The 7,118-nt window shown below is 40.3% G+C and overlaps 1 pseudogene across 1 annotated transcript; it reads right to left on the bottom strand.

The window, feature by feature from the left end:
• Window positions 1–2,441: 2,441 nt before the first annotated feature.
• On the bottom strand, window positions 2,442–4,443 carry LOC311601158 (signal peptidase complex subunit 2-like; annotated as a pseudogene). Its single transcript has 2 exons — window positions 4,430–4,443; window positions 2,442–3,156 (listed from the first exon to the last, which is right to left on the bottom strand). The product of its transcript is annotated as a signal peptidase complex subunit 2-like (transcript).
• Between the last annotated feature and the right edge of the window lie 2,675 nt (window positions 4,444–7,118).

The following is a 7,118-nucleotide window of genomic DNA, read 5'->3' as shown; positions in this document are numbered from 1 at the left end:
CTATCAGTGTTCTATTCAGTAAGCCTTCTCTTATTCCAATGTGTTCAATGATATCCCTTACTTTCTCTTCTATCAAGTTCAGTGTATCTGGTATTATGTTGAGGTGTTTGATCCCTGTGGATTTGAGATTTGTGCATGGTGATAAATATGGATCTATTTGTATTCTTTTAAATGCAGACATCTAGTTTGAATAGCACTATTTGTTGAAGATGCTGTCTTTTCCCCAGTGGTATTTCTGGCTTCTTTGTCAAAAATCATGTGTCCGTGTGTTTTTGGATTTATGTCTACATCTTCAATTGTATTCTACTGATCAGTGGGTCTGTTTTATGCCAATACCATGTGGTTTTTATTAATATACCTCTGTAGTACAGCTTGAAATCAGAGATGGTGATACCTCCAACAGTTATTTTATTGTTCTGGACTATTTTAGCCATTATGGTTTTGTTTGTGTGTTTGTTGATAAGAAGGTAAGTATTGCTCTTTTAAGGTCTGTAAAGAATTGTGAAAAACAAAAAACAAAAAGCCGGGCGTGGTGGCACATGCCTTTAATCTCAGCACTTGGGATACAGAGGCAGGTGGATCACTATGAGTTCGAGGCCAGCCTGGTCTACAGAGCAAGTCCAGGACAGCCAAGACTACCCAGAGAGACCCTGTCTCAAAAAACTAATAATAATAATAATAATAATAATAATAATAATAATAGTAGTAGTAGTAGTAGTAGTAGTAGTAGTAGTAGTAATAATAGTATTGATATTTTGATGGAGATTCTGTTGAATCTGTAGATTGCTTTTAATAGGATCGCCATTTTTACTGTATTGATCCTACTGATCCATGAGCATGGGAGATACTTCCATCTTCTGATACCTTCTTCAATCTCTTTCTTCAAAGACTTAAGGTTTTTAATCACCAAGTCTTTCATTTGCTTGGTTAGAGTTACTCCGTCATACTTTATATTCTTTGAGGCTATTGTGCACAGGGTAGTTTCCCTAATTTCTTTTTCAGTCCATTTATCATTTGTATATAGGAAAGCTACTGATTTTTAAAAGTTGATCCTCTATCCAGCCATGTTGCTGAAAGTGTTTATCAAATTTAAATAATACCTGTCTACTTTATCATGGAATATTTTGTTTTCTCCATCTATGGTGATTGACAGTTGTGCTGGGTATGGGAGTCTATGCTGGCATCTATGGTCTCTTAGAGTCTGCAGCACATCTATCTGTCCATGCCCTTCTGCCTTTTAGAGTACCCATTGAGATTCGTGTGTAATTCTAATAGGTCTGCTTCTATCTTTTACTTGATCTCTTACCCTTGCAGCTTTTTAATATTCTTAGTATACTTTGTCTTTTCAAATTTTTTATGATTATGTGGCAAGGAGACTTTCTTTTCTTCTCCAATTGATTTGGTGTTTTTTATGCTTCTTGTAACTTTATAAGTATCTCCTTTAGATTAGAAAAAAAATTGTCTAAGATTTTCTTAAAGACATTATCTGGGCCTTTGAGCTGGATTTCTTCTCCTTCCTGTATGACCATTATTGTTACATTTTGTCTTTTCATAGTATTCCAGATTTCCTGGATGTTCTGTGCCAGGAGTTTTTGGTTGGATTTAACATTTTCTTTGACCAATGTACCTATTTCTTCTATCATACCTTCAACACATGAGATTCTTTCTCCCATGTCTTTTTTTCCCCACATCTTCTCTCATTTATTGAGAAAAAAAATTTAGGAAATGGCAGCTAATAAAGGGCACAAACAAATCCACAGAAACATACTAGTGGAAAACATAGAGAATATACAAATAAAAATGCCACTGGCTTCTTTAATTGGTTAAGAGCATAAAATGTAACAGGCAGATATACTTTAAACAAATTAAAAGCAATTTTGTATTTTTTAAAAATAATTCTCCCCAAGTCAAATATATATATATATATATGAATGTCGTCACACAGAAAAAGCTGTATCCTGGGTTTAAGCAAAGAGTTGTAGAAGCAGGGATTACCACAGAGTCAGCAACAAGTTAACAACACCTACTCCCCAGCAGGGCCTGGCTCTACAGGCCAAGATGGCCTCAAACTCAACCCCTTTCCTCAGCCTTCCAAGTGCTGGGATTACAGGCGAACACTTCCATGCCCAGAAGGTTCTTACAAACTGAGCATTCAAATGTTGCATGGCACAAAGCTATACTGTATAAAATAATATTAAGTACCAAGGAAAAAGGATGCTTAGCTTTTTACAAAAAAAAAAGTTTCTTAAGGAAAACAGCACAAACCACTCAGCAGACCAAGGGGGCTACAGCAAGTCATCAAAGATATAATAGCATATCTGTGCTAGGAAATTCCCAGCTTGGACGAAACAGGGGCATTCTTAAGATGTCATACTTGACCAAATTTAAGCTTTCTGTTTCTTCCCCTACCCATCAGTAACTTGTATGGCTTAGCAGAAAGCTTTTAGAATTGGCTACTTTATTTTTCTTTCTGTCGAGAAATTGTCATGGAGCCTGGATATTTCAGGTTCATATGCATCCATAACCAGTGTCCTGCTGTGGTCAAGTAACTTAGCAATAGACTTGGTGAACTCGGCTTCTCGCTGCCGCTTTGTCCTCCCACTGATGAAGGTCAACTTCAGGGTGTATTTGTCATCAAACCTTTTGAGGCTGGAGAATAGTTGCCAAATGTCACCAGGATCTATTCCTGTAGGATGTTTTCTGTGGGCCACAAGAAAGATGCTCTTCTCCTTCTATGAGGTATAAATGGTCAGGATCCCCATCATCACAAAATAGGACATGAGCCACAAATCCAAAACCGGCTTGGACTCTGGAAAGGGGTGCATGTAATCCCAAATCAAAGCCACTATGGCAAAGAAGCAGGAAATGGGACAGATAGTGAGGCAACCATCAATTAGACCAAAGTTCTCCACATACTTGCATTTTTCCAGGAGCACCTTTTTGGCAGAATGGTCCAAAGAGTTTTTCACTGCTGATCCATTCCATGTATCAGTTTTTACAGGGTTATCATCAATCTTCCAATTATCCAATGAACCACTGCGGCTGCTGCCTGTCCCACAGCTGGGGCCACCACTAGCTGCACTACTGCCTTTGCCACCTCTGCCTCTCCCTCTCCCATGTCTTATGTTCTGTTGGTGAAGCTTGTCTCTGTAGTTCCTGTTAGAAGTTCTTAATTTTTCATTTTCAGAATTCCCTGGAGCCAGGCGTGGTGGCACACGCCTTTAATCCCATCACTCAAGGAGGCAGAGGCAGGCAGATCTCTGTGAGTCCAAGGCCACCCTGGTCTACAAAGTGAGTCCAGGACAGCCAAGGCTACACAGAGAAACCCTGTCTCCAAAAACAAACAAACAAACAAACAAACAAAAACCCACCACCAACAACAAAACAAAAAACAAAACAAAAACCAGAATTCCCTCATTTTATGTTTTCTTTATTGATTCTATTTCCATTTTTTTTCGGGTTTTAATCTGTTTTATTCGTTTCCTTCAATTGTTTGCGCTTTTCTGGCTTTCTTTAAGGGATGTACTCATGTCCTTTTTAGTAACATCTCCGATCTTCTTATTGAGGGGTTGGCTCTTGCAAAACAAGAAGCAAGGTTTTAAGGTCTTGTGCTTCATCTGTGTTGTGGTAGAATTAGCTGGCCTCTAAAGAAGACATGGTGCCCTGACTCGTATTGATTGTGTTTTCACACTGGACTCTAGGTATCTGGGTTTGTGATGATTACATGTCTAAGTGCTAATTTCTGGATTTGTCTTTTTGGGGGGGGGGGTGTTTTGTTCCTTGGTTTCTGTTTCCTCTCTGGATTTTTGTGATGGCTGTGTTGCCTGTTTTTCTGGCCTGGTCAGCTGTTGCTTTCCAGGCAATGGCTGCTGATGTAGGAGGCTGGGATACTGAGATAGAGTTGACTTGGGGAAAGGAAGGTTGAAAGAGAAAGTGTTTCTTGATCCATTGGGGATGCTATCAGAGAGGAAGGGAGGACCACAGTAGGTTTCCTGTTATAGAGCTGGGAATGAGGTATAAGTGGGGATTGGGTCTAGGGGAACAGGAAGGAGAAGTTCTGTGGGCAGCCTACCCAGTTTTCTGGCAGGTGTGGTCAGTGGTGGAGTACGGAGTACCTGCTAAAGTTGGGGGCTAGGATATAGGGACAGATCGGGGGAGAAAGGCTAGTGGGGTGGTCTATGGGATCCACTGGTGATATGGGCAAGCAAGAAAGGAGGCTGCAGTTGGCATTCTGTTGCAGTACCAGAGGTGAAACTGACTGAAGGATTGGATGTGGGGGAACAAAAAGCAATAGGAAGAGACTGTTTAAGGAGCAAGCATTAGTGTAAGTTTAAGGGGTAGGTTGCTGCGTGGTTTAAATTTGACACTGAAAACAACCAGGGCGACAGCCTTGGGTTACACTCTCCGTGGTTTCTAGATTCCTCTCAACCTTTTCTGACCCATCTCGGGTTTTAGCCTCATCTGCTTTGCTATTGGCTGCCTCCCAGCTTGCCCTTGCTACATGCCCAACTCCAGTGTACAAACTCTGTGCAAATCTGTTATCCTTCCTGCCATTTCTAGACTAGCTGCCTTTTCAATGATCCTTGTAATGATAATTCTATGTTGAACTGTTTTCCCCAAACTTCCAAACTGTTTTTCACACTGGCTATGCCACTATGCAATCTCAAAGCCATGTATGACGGTTCAAAGGCACCAACAGACTCTGTACTGAAAAGAAACCTTTAATTAGTTGGCCCCATCACCCTGGCGTATTGAAAACTAAAGGTTATATTCTAAATTGTACACATCTCAGCTATGAAAGATAAAGTGCAGAAGCTGGAATGGATCTTCAACTGCATTGACAACTGAGATGAAAATCTCTGAAAGAATTGCAGATGATTGAGGAAAGAGAGATTGGTGTCCTTTGACACCCTTTCATTGACAGAATTCAAATTTATCCCTGTGGCAGAATCTGCAGCCTTGATAGAAAGGTTAACGTTTCATAGATCACTTAACAACTCTGGCCATCACCGTGGAAGTGAAGAGGTCAGCAGACTGGGAAGACATGCCACTCACAGTCTGAGGAGCTCTCTTTAGTTGATTATTTTAGAACTTTCTGTGTGATACAATTTGGCCATTTCCCCCTATTTTTAAAGTACTCAAGCAATTTAGGCATTTAAATGTCCTTCCATCTGTAAGAGGTTTAATCACTTAGCCCTGAATTTTCAATCTTCCTGAATCAATTGAAGCCTTACAAAGTGTTCCTTTTAGCTGATGTTGGAAAGAGAACAGCAGCCGCTGAGCCAATGCTAGTATTTGGGATCAGAATGGAGACCAGTTACTGAAGTAGGCTGGGCTGCCACCAAGCTTCTATTCCATGCCGCATATGACTCAAATCATGGCCCGACTGCCATGTGTAACAGAAACACCTGAGGGTCTTATCTTAAAATAACTTATCCCCAAAGTAATCTGATCCATCATAAGAGTTTTCCTAGCACTGAGGGATTGCTTAGTCCTAAAACTGGAAAAAACCTGGACACACCAAGATGCATGGTTACGCTATTGCAGACTTGCTGAATGAGATCCACTGTTTCCTTACAAACACTGAAGTTTGAGAATTACTACGATGATCAAAGAACCCCATTTCCATTCCCCACTGAGAACCAGGTCCTCACTGCCACCATTAGCCCACAGCTTCCTCTGGCATTGCTTTCCCTAACTGCCTTAGCTGTTATCTTTTTCCATTAGCTCATTTAGGCAGCATGAGTTCTTCATTTGGAGGGCAAGCAACAGTATTGAACCTGAGGCAATTATAGAGGGCTCTTTCTCCATAATTCATTCCATGACTATTTATTGAGAAACTTTCTATATGCTATAAGTTGCTCAGAGAGAAAAAAAGGACTAGCATTGTGAGCATATGCATGCATATAGGAGGATATATTTAGTGTATTTATGAATACAGATGAAGAAATAGACATATTCCAATGACTTTTTGGAATATTTTCAAATCAAGAAATATTTATTTTGGACCTTCTGTGAAGCAGTACAATGATAGGCTGCAGAAAGCAAGTGCATGTCAGTCCCTGCTATCTTGGAACTTACATCCAGATAAGAACAGGAAGAAATATATAGTGATACATACCTTGATAATTCCTATTGGGGTGGGAATACAGAGAGCTGAAGATGGATCTTGGTTTTAGGGCATTTTCCTAGTATGCATAAGGCCCTTACTTCAAACACTGACAATAAAAGGAAAAGGCAACAAAACATTGGTGTGACTGAAATGAAGGATTTGGTTGGTACAGGAATTTTCTCTAAAGAAGTGGTGTTCAGGACAAAACTTGGTTGGTAAATTGAGCAATTTGAAGGCCCCGAAGGGGAAATGGTGTTCCACGTCTTTGGCATAACTATTATACGAGCATCCAGGGAGGAAAGGAGTTGATATGTTTAAGAAATCACAGAAGGCTGGTTTGAAAGGAATGGCAGGAACAGTGGGAAGGCTTATTGCACAAGACATTATTAGAGAGGGAGGCCATCATTATGGAGGTCTTTGGGCTTTCATCAGGGACGTGGCTGGCGGTCTGATACACAGTATTTTTTTTTTCAGGAGAGATATTGGAGGGTCTCAGGCCGAAGAATGGAGTGATCAGCTTTATGAGAATAGACTGTAAGAGGGTGAAAACAAAATGCCTTTGGGAGACTATTGTCGGTGGACAGTAGAGAGGTGGTTGTAGCTTTGAATAGGTGGTGGGAAGCACAGTGAGGGAAAAGTCTATATGTATTTTGGAGCTATGGTGACTAACTTTGAATGGAGGGTATATAAAGAAAGACAAGACCCTAATGTATTCTCAACTTTGGCCTAATGGTGGGCTTATTCGCCAAAACACAGACCACTCAAGAAGTGCCTTGGGATAAGGCATAGCCAAAACTTAGAATTCATATTTAGATATGAAAAAATTGAGATGCTTGGGAAAAAAGAGAGATTAAATAGTAAGACACACATATTCCAAGTTCAAGATCATCTCAGAACCAGAGATATTAATAACCTTTGCAGTTAGACACACATACACAACCTTTAAAACCTTGGGGATGCAGGGCATTATCGGAAGATTTAAACAAAGAAGACAGTCCTACAGGCC

Source organism: Acomys minous (assembly GCF_964271855.1).
Source record: "Acomys minous genome assembly, chromosome: 7".
NCBI classification, from domain to species: domain Eukaryota; kingdom Metazoa; phylum Chordata; class Mammalia; order Rodentia; family Muridae; genus Acomys; species Acomys minous.
This window is presented reverse-complemented; position numbering and strand designations above follow the sequence as displayed.